The sequence below is a fragment of the Arachis ipaensis genome, chromosome B4 (assembly GCF_059453495.1).
Source record: "Arachis ipaensis isolate K30076 ecotype BB chromosome B4, ASM5945349v1, whole genome shotgun sequence".
Taxonomy (NCBI): Eukaryota; Viridiplantae; Streptophyta; class Magnoliopsida; order Fabales; family Fabaceae; genus Arachis; species Arachis ipaensis.
The window spans coordinates 86,368,853-86,383,680 of record NC_142439.1 but is presented as its reverse complement, the minus strand read 5'-3'; the positions used below and the strand labels follow the sequence as shown (position 1 = coordinate 86,383,680).

The 14,828-nt window shown below is 35.3% G+C and overlaps 1 non-coding gene across 1 annotated transcript; it reads left to right on the top strand.

The window, feature by feature from the left end:
* Window positions 1–1,208: 1,208 nt before the first annotated feature.
* LOC148568236 (small nucleolar RNA R71) lies at window positions 1,209–1,315 on the top strand. The gene has a single exon (XR_015882087.1). It is a non-coding gene; the product is annotated as a small nucleolar RNA R71 (small nucleolar RNA).
* The last annotated feature ends 13,513 nt before the right edge of the window (window positions 1,316–14,828 follow it).

The window sequence follows — 14,828 nt, the reverse complement described above, 5'->3', positions numbered from 1 at the left end:
GCACTGCACTCCTTACTCATCACTATTGTTTGCCATCCTTTGAGTGAGCTTTTCCTGGTCAGCAGCTCTTTCATACACTTAATGTATGAGGGCATTTGTTGGAGAGCCTTGATGAATGGTATGTTCACATGAAGGGATGCAAACATGTCGAGGAACTTTGAGTATATTCTCTTTTCTACACCACCCTTGAGTCTTTGGGGAAAAGGTGCATAGAGGTTTAGAATCTCCTTCTGTGTAATCTTGGTTTCTTGGTGACCCTCTTCCTGCTTCTTTGGTGAAGTATCTCCAGAGTGTTCGAAGGGTTTGTTCAGATCTTCTTCAGTCCCACTATCACTTATAGTGACCATCTTGCAGTCTTCCCATCTTACCTTCTTTGCTTCACCTCTCGGGTTTTTTTCTGTGTCACTTGGGAAGCTGTCAGTAGGTTTGGGAATCTTCTCAGAGAGATATCCGACTTGAAATTCTAGCCTCTTGATGGTGTCTCCCTGGTTTTTGATATTGGCTCGCACCTCCTCCTTGAACACCTTGTTATCTTGGATTTCCTTACATATGCCTTCAAGTAGAGTCTCAATCCTTGAGAGTCTATTTTCAGATGATGGTGAGTTGAGATTGGAGGGATGAGAAAGGCCATTTTAGTTTTGATATGGATGTTGAGAGGTGTTGTTAGGTGGGTGCTGATATGATCTCTGTGTGGAATGTTAGTGAGCTGCATTGTTGTTGGGGTTGTGACGTCTCTGATCTTGGCCTTGATCTTGTTGATTTCCCCACCCAAATTTTGGGTGGTTCCTCCAACCAGGATTATAAGTTTTAAAGTATAGATCATAGGTCTGCCTAAGTGAGTTCTCAATGTAGTTGGCTTGTTCCTGATCATCCCCTGCCTCTGCATTCACTCCTTCTTGAGCTGCTGATGAGGTAGTGATTGTTGCTACCTGGTTCCTTTCCATCTTTTGGTAAGGTCAGCCAGTTGCTTGGTGATCATCTTGTTTTGAGCCAGCAGTGCATCCACATTGTTTAGCTCTATCACTCCTCTAGTGTTGCCTCTTTCAGAAGCATAGAAGTAATCATTCTCAGCTACAGTCTCGATGACATCTATGGCTTCTTCAATGGTCTTCTTCTTGTTTAGAGACCCCCCAGATGAATGGTCTACTGCCTTCTTTCATTCATAAGAAAGACCTTCATAGAAAATGTGTAACTATACCCATTCATTGAACATATCTGGTGGGCACCTTCTTGTCAAGTCCTTAAACCTCTCCCATGCTTCATAGAGAGTTTCACCATCTTGTTGCCTGAATGTCTGTACCTCAGCTCTCAACCTGTTAATTCTCTGAGGAGGGTAAAATCTCGCCAAAAATTTGTTCACCACATCTTCTCAGGTTGTTAAACTCTCCTTTAGGAAAGATTCCAGCCATTTAGATGCTTTGTCCTTGAGTGAAAAGGGGAACAAAAGCAATCTATAGGTGTCAGGATGAACACCATTAGACTTCACAGTGTCACATATCCTCAGGAAGGTGGTTAGATGTTGATTGGGGTCTTCTTGGACACTTCCTCCGAATGAACAGTTGTTCTGAACAAGGGTGATGAGCTGTGGCTTTAGTTCAAAATTATTGGCATGTATGGTTGGTTTTTGGATGCTACTTCCATAGTTTCCTGGGTTTGGGTTTATATAAGAGCCTAAAACTCTTCTCTCTTGTCCAGCATGATGCGCTGGACCTTCTCTGCCATGGTTGTGAGCCTCTTCTTCATGATGGTTCTCTATATTCTCATCCATGTTTGGTTCAAAATACTCCTCCTCTTCTTCAGCACCAACGACTCTCTTTCCTCTTGCTTCCCTCCTTAATCTAAGGAAGATCCTCTCAGGTTCAAAATCAAAGAAAGTTGAAGCCCTGCTTCTTCTACCTGTTATACAACGAACAAAGCACAAGCAAGAAGGAGATAAATGCAAGAAGTATTCTTGTCAGAAATGCTGTTAGTGTGAGTGATGCAATATATCAAACAGTTAGTGGGTTAGTGAACTGAATTGTAACCAATAAGAGAACACCACAAACGGGTAAGGGGTAAAGGGAAGAAAATAACTAAAACTGAAAGTAAATCACTCAAATGAAATTAAATCAAACAAAAGAAAAATGCTCAATCTAGTTATCCATCAATTTAATCATTGTTGATACAAAATCAATCCCCGGTAACAGCGTCATAAACTTGATGCACGGAAACTTGTCTCTCAACAAATTTCCCTCGGCAAGTATACCGATTTGTCGTCAAGTAAAAACTCACAATAGAGTGAGGTCGAATCCCACAGGGATTGATTGGTCAAGCAACTTTAATCAGAGGAATGTTCTAGTTGAGCTATGCAAAAATTGAGTTGAGATTTGCAGAAACATAAATGGCGGGAAAGTAAATAACAGAAAGTGTAAATGCTGGAAACAAAGAACAAAATATAAATGGCGGAAAGTGAATTGCAGAAACTTAAATGGGGATTTGGGGAAATGAGCATAAAAGTAAATGGCAGAAAGTAAAGAGAATGGGTAAGATCAGAAATGGGGGATTCATTGGGCTCAGGAGATGTTGTATTCTCTGGATCAAGTTCATTCTCATCTCTTCCTCAATTAATACATTCATTGATCTCCTTGGCAATCTTAAGTGATTGAATTCCAATTCCTTGGTAATTAAATCTCTCAAATTTTGATCAATAGCCAATTCCTTGGTCTAATTGCTCATGAGAAGAGATGAAGTATGGTCACTGATTATACCACATGTATTCCCAAATCAAAGTGTTAGTAGGATTATATGTCATTATATCCATCCAAACCCCAATTTGGTCCAACATGAGAAAGCATTTCTAGCATGATCTCTTCATTCATCTTCCAAGGTTCCGAAGAGATCCAAGTATGAATAGCTTCTTTTCCAAGATAACTACCCAATTGGACGAAGATTAAAAGCTTTCTAGTAAAATCAGGAGAAAAGAAAGAAGAAGAATAATAAAAACTATTATTGATCCATCAAATTACAACAGAGCTCTCTAACCCAATGAAGGGGGTTTAGTTGTTCAGAGCTCTGGGAATGGAAAGCATAGATGAAAAGTACATTATGGAAACTAAACTAGAAATTGCAGAGAAAGTAAAATATACAGAGTGTAGTTCTCCAAAATGCCAAAAGCTCCCTTACTAGTTCAAAACTACTCATATATATACTACTCTTCTGATCTTCTAGTTGGCTCTTCAAGTCTTGGATATGGGCCTTTGGATCTTTAGTTGAAGCAGTTGCAGTCTTCAGTGGGCTTAGCTTTGCTTGCAGAAAAAGTGTGAGTTAGGCATGGGCGTTAGTTAGGATGTTTGTGGTGTTAATGTTAAGTGAAAATGTGGGTTCGAGAACGTTAGTGACGATCACCTTTTTCACTAACGTTCCAAGCCAAAAATGATCCACGTTAACTTCAACGTTAGTGGCACTACCGTGACCACTAACATTGCCTCTTGGTCCTTCGCAAACGTTATTGGCATTCACCTTTTCCAATAACGTTGCTTATTGCCCCTTTTCCCCATGTTAGAGTTCACGTTAGTATAACTAACGTGACCCTTAACATGGGCATGCCTAAGCTTCGAGAGCGTTAGTGACACTTACCTTTGTCACTAACACTCCAAACGCCCCTCCTTCCCACGTTAGAGTTCACGTTAATTAGATTAACGTGACCATTAACGTGGTGGTGATTGCCATCTCCAACGTTAGTGACAAAGGTGAGTGTCACTAATGTTGGCCCATCAATTCTTCTTCCACGTTAGCTTCCACGTTAATGTAATTAACGTGGCAACTAACGTGGGCAATAGTGGCTTAATCCAACATTAGTGACAAAGGTGAGTGTCACTAACGTTGGCAATTCCTTGTTCCTTCCACGTTAGAGTTCACGTTAATGTAATTAACGTGACTCTTAACGTGGCCAAGTTTGCCCCTTTTACCAACGTTAGTGGTATTCACTTTTACCACTAACATTGGAGCTTCACTTCTCCTCCATGTTAGCTTCCACGTTAATTAATTAACGTGGCAACTAACATGGGCTATAATGGCTTTCGAGGGCGTTATTGGCGATCACTTTTCTCATTAACGTTGCAAGCTATCCCCTATTCCACGTTAGTGGTCACGTTAATTAGACTAACGTGGCTACTAACGTGGTTCTTCCTTGCTTCCTTTGTCCGGAAATCAAGCAATTAAAGTGCATCAAAGCTCTATTCCAAGTCATGAGATCATGCATTATCCAAATTGCCATTCAATTCATGCATAATTCTCATGAAATCATGTAAAGTTCACAATTTTTGCTTGAATCAAGATGTAAGTGAAAGATAATTCTGGATCTTTCGTTATCGTAGCTTCTCTTCAGATTCTTCTCTTTGGCAAATACCATCTTACTGATTATTGAACTCACTACAGAACCCGAACAAAATGAGCAAGGCTCAAGTAGAGGTATATTCACTGCTGGGTACAAGAACACCAACTTACGAATCACTTTAAAAACTGCAGTAGGTGCTCATTTCATGTCAGATTTTTACTTGCTTCCACCTGTTTGATAGCCAATATTTTATTAGGAAATATAAGATATATAAATTTATCACAAATGGTCAATAATCTTATTTTCTAGGGAAAAGGGAAAGGAAGAGAGGGGGGATGCCATCTCAAGATGAAAAACTGGTAGCATTATGCATCTAATTTCAGTCATTATTTCATCAAGTGAAACTTATATTCATTTAGTTCTTGCAAAATAGGATCTGGTTTAACTTTGAGCGTTGAAGTTGGTGTTTTACACTTTAAATTTATTATATGTATAATGTGTCAGGTAAATTTATTGCTGAGGTTTTATGCTCCAAAGAATGTAACAAGAAATAGGGGACTTATGCTCAAGCTAACAAGCCTGCATCTGCTGATGATGAAGATATGGACCCCACTGTAAGTTTCATTGCAGCATTACAATGCTTTTTAATAGTGATTTGATTTTCTAAAATATTCCATATCTTTTTGGATGCAGCAATACCTCGAGAATAAGCTCAAGTACCTTGCGGATTAGAAGGCTGAAGGGATCAACCCATACCCGCACAATAGAAATGATAGTAGGGTCATTACAACATGTTTAAATTGAAGATAATTGATCCAAGTTTCATAAGTGCTAATTCAATATAGGGACTCTCTTCCCAGAAATTAAAGAGTCATTACAACATGTTTAAATTAAAGATAATTGAAATCCCTTGCTTGCTTTATTTGAATTGTTTTTTAACTGCTATGCGAGCTGTTGGTCCAACTCTTCTCACGATTTGGTAATTTCTTTTGTTGATTCAAGTTGGAAGAGTTTGCTTTCTGTAACAGATTAGCTTACAAGGAAATTGTAATTATTCAGTTTTTGGGTATGAATTAGGTGTTAAAAGATCCCTAGTAACTGGCAACATCATTTTCCATATCCTCAACAGTCTTCCCCTTTTATCTTTTTTCCACTGTTTGAGACAATTTTATTATGAATTTGTATTGTTGCCTGCCTAGTTCAGTTGTAATTTAAGCATGCTTTATTGATTGGATTTACTTGTTATTTATTTCTGATTAATCAATTAATTAATATGCAAAACTGGTGTAAAGATCTCAAGTTCTAAATATGGTGTAAATCTACCAAGAAGTTGCTTAGGATTTTGATGTAATGATAATAAATTTGGTGTAACACCAGAAAATTGCTAGCATTAGCCATTCACACGCAATCATTTTCCTTTTATAGGAAGGGATCCAGCTACATTTATTCTTTCTTTTTGGTATATATATGTGTTCTTTGTAGGTTACTTGTGAATGAAGTCTTTGTGTGATTAATGTTTAAGTTAGTTGTAATTGTTGATTATTACTAGGATTCTAACGTCATGTCAATCTCTATCATATTTTTTTATTATTTTTGAAGTTTTCATCATGTGTTTTCCATGTATGTATGTATGTGATCATAGATGAGTACATTTCATACCAAATAGACTTCAAATTCTAACCTCTTAATTCAAAACTGAAGTGATAAGATGCTGGCCGACAATCAACTAGTTAGAGTAATCGATTAATCAACTAGTGTCTATTATATTTATCTTAGAATGTCTTAATTTCAAACTGGTAAATCATCAAAACATGTTTTAATGTTATGAACAATAGGAGGCAGAAGCTTTGGTACCCTCACCACTCTCTTTTTGTTTAAAAAGATGCCTTAATTTCTCGTATACTTTAGCTTCTGATTCCATGGTGTATATGAATTTGTAGATTTGAAAAATAGACCTTGAGGCAAGAAGTTTGCAGCCGAACGTTAAGGCCGTAGTTCTTGCTAAGTTGAGGGAGTATAAATTAGATCTGAACAATATTAAAAGCGAAATTAAGAAAATTGTAGCCGGTAACTTGAATCCTTCTGCTAGGGATAAGTTGTTGGAATCAAGCATGGTATATGTTGTGACGGTATGATTCTTTTTTGGCATTGCTTTACACATGCACACACATTTCATTTTCATGTGAAAGTCACCATTATGATGCAACAATTTGGAGTTGTGTCCCTTTGAGTAAGTATGGACAAATTTAGTTATTCATAGCATCTTATGTCCTTATACATACTGAGCTTATATATCAAACTTTCATTTCTGAACACCCCTTTTCTTGGATTAGCGCTGTCAAATCTGATGCCAGCTGCTAATGTGACTATAATAGGCATCAACTGATCAAAGAGAAAGATTAATGGCATCAACCGAGAGGTTGAACAAGTCTGGTGATAAAATTGAGGATAGTAGAAGAACAATATTTGAAACAGAAGATCCTGGGGTCTCTATTCTTCAAGATTTGAATGCACACCGATAGTCTCTACTGCAAGCAAATAACACGGTAGTGTTTAACTTTCTTGAATAACTAACGATTTGTTTGCGTTTCTTTTGGTAATTAGTTATATTTTAAGAACTCTACACCCTTGAAATAAAAACTTAGGCAATATTTTGACTTTTATCTCTGGGATTTGACTCTCATGTGGCATTTGTATAGTGTGTTTCTTGTTTCTTAACTTTATTTGCGGTTAAAGATATGCTCTTCTGTCTATTGATGGTTATGTCATCTCATGCAGCTTCATGGTTATTAATCAATGAATATTCTATAGTTATAATCTCTTTTTTGCACTCATCATGATGATGTGACATGATGGGTTTTGATTCAATGCAAGGGAGAGCTTCTATTCCTCAGTGACCTCTCTTCTTACCGGCTAATTTAATTTGTATTGCGTCCACATTTATTTACTACTACTCTTATTACTATCCGGAAATAGAATTATACTCAATTTAATAAACAAAACAAGAAAAAGGAAGTGAACTTTTCTTTCTTTAGGTTGGGCTGTGTGTGGAAATGATAAAGATAAAGCAAAATGTAGTAAAAAGTTTCTTCTTAAAAGTGTGTAAAAGTGTGACCCTACTATCATTTCTGTTGTGTGACCCTACCATATTCTCAACATATTTCATTACTAGTGTCATTATTTCATAGGTAATCATTTTTGTTGGATCAAACACTTCTATTAGGCCGAAAACTATGAATTTAAAATAGTCTTTGAAGTTTTCACAGATTGATGAATCTGTAGTTTAATTTTCTTTTTTACATATGTTTTGTTAATTGCTATGAATTGGTGGTGTAGTGGACATAGGCTGCTACAATCTTGCAAAGCTCAAATATTGCTTGGGAATATGGGGTTAGTGGTCCTTTCTGGTATGCTAGTGGAGCAATAATCCAGGCATGAATCTTATGTTATATTAAATATCTCCTCTCTATGTTACTATTTTTTTTATTTTCTTCCTTTTCAAATTTCAGTCGTCCTAAATTTTGGAATTTGGAAAGTAAAGTAAGCCTGAGATTTGATATGATGCATTGAACATGAACATGTATTGTTGTTTGGAATAATAGCTAAAGAGATTAAAAGAAAGGCTCCTCATTGTAACAGAAATTCCTAAATACTCTTGTTTTAGCTTTAACAGCTACTGCAACAGCTAGTGTAAGTATTAGGACTTGTTAACTGCATTGTTAGTTTGTCATTATTTCTGGATGATAATGATATGGCTAGAAGTCAATATCTATTTGCATTGTTTGCAAATACATTTATCTAGTTATGTTCATTGTTCAGGAGTTTGAAAATAAGTCTGTATTTTATCATGTTATTTTTAATATTTTGTAGTTGTAATTAATGTGATTGGAAAATGATGGTAGTGTACTATATATATTTCTTTTTAATAATAAATGATTAGTAGTGTAATAATAATGTAGATTAATTTTTAAAAATTATATTGACTGGTTTGAAACCTCCACATAATAGCTATTATTTTTAAAATGAAAAAATCTTTTTGTGGGGGTTTTAAACCGCCACAAACATTGACCAAGAACTGCCACAAAAGTTTAATATAAAACACCTACTAAACACACACAAACCTCCCCCCCCCCCAACTGAATAGATTGTGGAGGTATTTAAAAACTCCCACAAAAGACCTTGTGGCACCTCAAATTTTGAGGGTTTTAAGAACCCACACAAACCATTTAGTAGGGTTATAAACCTCCACAAATAAGAGGAAAAACTGCCACAAATAAACAAAATCCTTGTAGTATGATATGTAATTATCTTTCAAACACATTTTATATATTTATTTAATTATGTATGAAATATATGATACAATCAATAACCTAATATCTTAATTATATTAGATCAATTGATAGTTCGTATTTGATAATTTTACATACAAATATGCTTTTAGTTTTCATATCTACTTTACAGTTTTTTTGTAACTTGAAAGTGTTAGATTATTTTCTACAAAACAAATAAAAAAAGTGACAAAAATAAGAAAACATGTGATTAGAAATATATAATTGAGCAACATCAACCAACTTCATATATGAAACATACATAATTAAGCAGCATCAACCATTCTATTTGAACAGTCAAAAATTAGTTATTAATCATTTATTTATATAAAATATGTAACTATTACGATCTAATATTCTGAGTTGGTCTAAGGTCTCTTAGCTCATACCGTATGACACGCATCCATCTCTAGAGGCAAAATTAGACCACGAGATGTCCAATCCAAATCATATCTCATGAATTTCGGCATGGATTTGGGAGAAATTCCTCTTGAATTAGATAGGTTGTCATTAGAAGGCTCAGTCTTTCGGTAAGATACTGAGATCCAAAACTTTTAAAAAAATTTTGTTATGAATTAGTTTTAATTTATTTATTTATTAAAAATTTTAATTTTAAATTTTTTATTAAAAATAATTAAATTAAATTTAGATTAACTGAATTTAAATTAAATTAAAATTTTTATCTAATTTTATAATTATTGAATAATTTTTTATATTTAAATTATAAAGTTTAGTAGTTGTAAAATAATTTAACATGATTTTATTTAAATAATTGAGATTTTAGAATTTAATACTTTAATTTTATAAATAAAAAATATTAATTATATTATCTCTAATTTTAAAATTAGAGTACTTGATTGAAAGCCAATTAGTAAATTGATAAATAACAATATTCTTAAAATAATTTTAAGGATTAAATTAGATTTCAAATTAATACTATATTCCCTAATTTTATTAAAATTACCCAACTCTAATCAACCCAAAAATTTTCAAATCAAACCTTTACCCTAAAATTCAAAACACACTCCCCTTACCCTCACAACCCTAGCTGCCACCCCCTCACCCTTCTCACTAACGTTACACATACACACATACACACACACACACACAGAAAGAAGAGAGGGAGAGCCCAAGTAAGGGAACAGAGAAGAGAAGGAGGGAGATGGCGTCGACAGGGTTGGGTGCTCCCGTTGCCGTCGTTGTCGCAGAAGGGAGAGGGAGACACGTGAGAGAAAAAGAGAAGCGCTGAGAGAGTTTTCGATGGAGAAAAAGGAGAAGTCGTTGCCATCATCATGGACTCCATCACCGCCACTGAAGCTCAGGGTTGCCGTCGTTGCTGCAAGAGGCGAGGAGAAAGAGATAGAATGCAAGCACACGGAGAGAGAAGGAGCTCGCGAGAGAGAGAAACTCATCGCCGCTGCTGCTCACCGTTCCGAACTGTTTCACTGCTGTTGTTGGGTCCTCCGTGGGAATAAATGAGGTAGAAGAGGATCTGTTCACCACTGCCACTGCTGGAGGCTGCGCCGCCGCGCCTTTGGCTGTTAGGAAACTACACTGTTGCTGTTGGAGGTTGCCGTCGGAGGTATGGATGTTGTAGGGTTAATTTACTGGGATTGCATGCGGTGAAAGTTGCGGCTATTGTTGCTGCCAGGTTAGTTCAGAAGGTACTGCTGTGTTGTCCTGCAATGTCATCCTGCTTTGTTTCTCGTGGTGAGATTATTTAGTTCTGTTTCAATTTACTGTAATACTCCATTACCAATTATGTTCTAATTTCACTTAATATCCATTCTGCGTTAGTTCCAAATCATGCCGGATACATTGTTGTTACTGCCACTGTGAGTGCTATAGTCATTGAGATTGTTCTTCATGGTGAGACTAAACTCGATTTGCCTCCTTCACCATGATACTTTATTCTAATTTCACCTAACATCTATTTCATGTTAATTCTAATTTATGTTAGCTTAGTTATTGCTATGATCCTTGATGTCGTTGTTGTTGCATAGGAAATCATCAAGGTTGTTGCCACTGCTATGAATTAAAGAAAAAACAAAAGAGGGGTTTATTGCATTTTAATTGATGCAAATTTGATTAACCGAGGTAGGGTTAAATAAATATGCTTTAAACTTTGAATACCTAACAAGTTTAGTGGATTAATGCAAATGAATGAATGCTTGTGATGTAAATAATTTTCTACTGTAGTTGAATGCATGACTGTTCGTATTATTGACTGGTTGATTTCTAAAAGTCTGGTGAAACTGATTGAATAAGTTGTGTTTGGAATTTTTCAAAATGAATGGCTAGTTATGGTGTTTGCAATAATTATGACTATACTCGACAACGACAATTTTGGATTTTGGACTAAAATTTAGAGTGCTTGACTATGCCGATTATGGCGTTGGACCGATTTTAAATGTTGTTGGCTATGGAAGTCGGTTAAGGTTGAATTGAGGGAACCCGTGAAGGATGGTAAACTCTGATTTTCAGGCAAGGTTTTCCCAGAATTTTTGTAAAAATTTGAAGAGTTTTGGAAGTCTTGGTTAAAAAAAAGAGTTTGGTTTGATTAATTTTATCAAAAGAGATATGTCTTGAATACTTTTAAAGATTTTAAAGTAATTAAAGTAATGAATTAGAGAATAAATGCTTTGGGGTTTTCAATTAGGAGTTTGAATTTTTAATTGATATAGCTTCAAATCTTGTTGAAAAATTTTAAAGCTCAAAATGGTTTTGAAATTGGTTCGGAAAATTTGGTTTAAATGATTTGGTTTAAATGAATGACGAGTTCTATGATTTTGTTAATTTTCAAAATTGGTTTATGATTTAACTTATTTTAATTTTGAATAACAATAAAAAGCAATTTATTTATTTAATTAAAGTTTTAAATAGGTAAATTACTTTATCAATCTACTGGTTCGGGTTTAGGAAGTGTGAAAGGAGAAAGTGTTAATAGAGTTAGGTAATGGAGTTGAATGAAAGAGAGATACTTGGGGAAGGATGTAGTTAAGTGTTGATTTATAAGAATTTTGAGATAACGGTTAAGGACCATGGGTGTATTGACATAGGATAAATGACGGCTTAGAAATTTCCAAAGGATTTTTCAACTCGAATGCCGCAAGTATAGCCTAAACCGACAAGTCATCCCCAATCAAAGTTTAGAAGAGTGTCACAACAATCAAATCAATTACCGGGAATAGAATCCCAAGTCGTTTTTCCTAAGAATTGTAATAGGATGCACATCATTGGTTAGGAATTTTTGGGGGTTTTGGAATTGATTGTGAAAAATTAAAGTCACTGATGACAAGTCATCTTAGCCTAGTTTCACTAGCCTTTTTCCGTTATTTTCAATTGATTTTATGCACTTTCTTGAGCCATAAGTAAGCCAATTGGGTAGAATTTCATGTTTCCCTTGATTCAATCAACCATGGATAAATTAATGCAATTTCATGAGATTTTGTGCTATAATTGTTATATATTATGAAAGAATAACAATCTCATGATTTCGAGCATAGCTTTGATGTGCTTGGTTGATTGATGATAGGTGAAAAGAGCTTTGAAGAAGGTTGAAGAAAGAAAAAATGGCAAGGAGCAAGAGAGAACAAAAAGCTTGAGCAAAAGCTTGCCTCAAACTTTAGCTCAAACTTTTGGAAGAGTTGAATTCACCCTGGATGGAGCAAAAGCTTGCGCCAACGTTTGACCTCAAGCTTTTAGGAAAACGTTGGCGCCACAACAAATACACCCTGGAGAAGAGCAAAAGCTTGCACCAACGTTTGACCTTAAGCTTTTAGGCAAACGTTGGCGCCACAACAGCCTGAAGGGACATACTTCCAACAAGAATAACTTGAGTTGTAGATGTCCAATTGAGGTGATTCCAAGTGGGTTAGAAAGCTGACATTCAGAGCTTTCCAACCATATATAATAGTCTATATTGGGCATAAAATTGACAACGTGACAAGAGGACAAAGTAGCCCCCAAGAAGCATTCAAAAGGGATCCACGTTTGGCTCAAAATTTGACCTCAAACTTTGGCTCAAACGTGGATGGCAGCAAGGAAGGCTAGCTGATATGAAAAGTTTGAGTAAAATTTTGACCTCAAACTTTTACTCAAGCTTTTCTGGTTCATGGCCCGGTTCACAAATGGGTTTCTCTCCAACTCCAAGAGCAATCAACAGAGGCTTTTGTCAACCCAATTCCATCAAGAGCAAAGGCCAAATTCAAGGCTTGAAGATCATTTGAAGAGAGTGTATAAATAGCTTAGAATTTAAGTTTTTAGAGAGCTTTTTCCATTTTAGTTTTTAAAGAGTGATTTCGGGAGAGTTTTCGGTTGAGAGTATTTGGAGGTTTTGAGTCTTGGGAAGGAGAATTGAATTCTCTTTCTCTTAGTTTCTTGTTTTAAATTTCATTTACACTTTGTTTGAATCTTGGGTGTTGGAGAATTGAAGGAATTCTGTTTCAATCTCACCCTGAGATCTCTCTGTTTTCTTTACTGCACTTTTGAGAAATCAATATTTGAATTCCTTTCTTCTACTGCTTGATCTTTACTTTTCTTGTAATTGAATTCTAAATTTGGATCTAGGAAGGCATTGAGATCTGGACTTGGTTATCTAGTCTCTTGGGTCCTGAGATCTACATCTTTCCATTTCAATTTCCTTGTTTCGTTGCTACACCAAGCTTATTGTTATTGCCATTTGAGATCCGGTTTAATTGAATCCATCTTTTACATTTTTGTTTGTTGAATCTTACTGTTCCTTGTTTAAATTCTACAAATCCACTTCCCAATTCCCTTTATAATTCAAGTAATTTACATTTTTTGTACTTTAAGATTCAGCCATTTACATTTCTTGCAATCTAAGTTTCTGCAATTTACATTACTTGTTCTTTTAGATTCAGCTTATTTACTTTCTTTGCTCTTTAATTTTCTGCAATCTACCCCTCTCCCTTTACATTTCAAGCAATTTAGTTTCTGCAATCACAAATCACTCAACCAAATCTTGATTCGCTTGACTAAATCAACCACTAAACAAAAATTGCTCAATCCTTCAATCCCTGTGGGATCGACCTCACTCACGTGAGTTATTATTACTTGATGCGACCCGGTGCACTTGCCGGTTAGATTTGTGTGTTTGGAATTCGTTTTCTGAAAATACACATCAGTCACGAGAATCTAAAAGCAATGAACAACTAACAATTAAATTGAAGTAACTAGAACTATCAATCAAACAATTAATTAACTAACAAGCATGCAATAAAAGGATAGCAATAATAATGGCATATAACCAAATGTAAGGAATCAAGCTAAGAGAGCTAAGAAATCAAAGTTAACAAGAGAAATGACAATCAATATATATAAGAAAATCTTGGCTAGGGGTAAGAATTTGAATTCCTATCCTCATTATCATCCTTAATTGTGATGGTAAATGTCTATTGCTCTTACTTAGTTATCCTCTAACAATTGAAGAAAAGTTAAGTAAGCACAATCAACTCTAGTCCACAAGTCCTAATCAAATCCCAATGAAAGACTAGATTTAGTGAAGTTCAAGCTAACTAGCAACCTTCAATTACCAATCAATACTAGATTTTAACAATTCAAGAGTCTCTAATTACTCAATCCCAAAGCCAAGAATAGAATTCTACTCCATAATCATAAGTGACATTTTCTCAAACACTTTATAAGCACTAACAAAAGACATCATAAAATTGAGAAAACAATCCAAATTAAAGCTACCCACTATCAATAATAAACAATAATAAATCAAATAAGACAAATAAAACATAAAAAACCTCAATGCATTAACTAGAAAGTAAATCCAACAAGATCCAAAATCATAAACCAAGGTAATTTGAATTACAAGATCACTAGGCAAAATTAAAGAAGAGAAACTACGATTATAGTAATAAAACTGAAATTAACAAAGGTCTAATCCATGGATTGAAGCAAAAGTGAACAAAGAACACCAAAACCCAGAGAGAAGAAGGGGTTTCTCTCTCTAGAAGTCAAAAACTCTCTAAAATCTAACTAATCGAATGTTGTGTCTAAGCCTCCTTCACCCCCCAACCTCTAATCTTTGAATTGGGCTTGAAACTAGGCCAAAGAAGCTCAAAAATCGCCCCCAGCATCTTTCCATTAATGAGGCACGTGTAGCCATTCCCGCGTATGCAGTAATGTGGTCGGCGTACACAGACGAGGTGCAA